Genomic DNA, 621 nt, shown 5'->3' with positions numbered 1-621 from the left:
AAGAGAAATAAATAAAGAGTATTCAAATAGGAAGAGAGGAAGTCAAACTGTTTGTGTTTGCAGATGACATGATCCTATATCTAGAAAATGCCATCGTCTTAGCCCAAGAAAAGCTTCTTAAGCTGATAAGCAACTTCAGGAAAGTCTCAGGATACAAAATCAATGTGCAAAAATCACAAGCATTCCTATACACCAATAATAGACAAACAGAGCCAAATCATGAGTCAATTCCCATTCACAATTGCTACAAAGAGAATAAAATACCTAGGAACACAACTTACACGGGATGTGAAGACCTCTTCAAGGAGAACTACAAACCACTGCTCAAGGAAATAAGAGAGGAAACAAATAAATGGAAAAGTAGTCCATGCTCATGGATATGAAGAATCAATATCATGAAAATGACCATACTGCCCAAAGTAATTTGTAGATTCAACACTATCCCCATCAAGCTACCATTGATTTTCTTTGCAGAATTAGAAAAAACTATGTTAAATTTCATATGGAACCAAAAAAGAGCCTGTACAGCCAAGACAATCCTAAGGAAAAAGAACAAAGCTGGAGGAATCATGGTACCTGATTTCAAACTATACTGCAAGGCTACAGTAACAAGAACAGCAT

Source organism: Colobus angolensis, unplaced genomic scaffold, assembly GCF_000951035.1.
Source record: "Colobus angolensis palliatus isolate OR3802 unplaced genomic scaffold, Cang.pa_1.0 Scaffold403, whole genome shotgun sequence".
Taxonomy (NCBI): Eukaryota; Metazoa; Chordata; class Mammalia; order Primates; family Cercopithecidae; genus Colobus; species Colobus angolensis.
Note: the sequence above shows the minus strand (reverse complement) of the source record.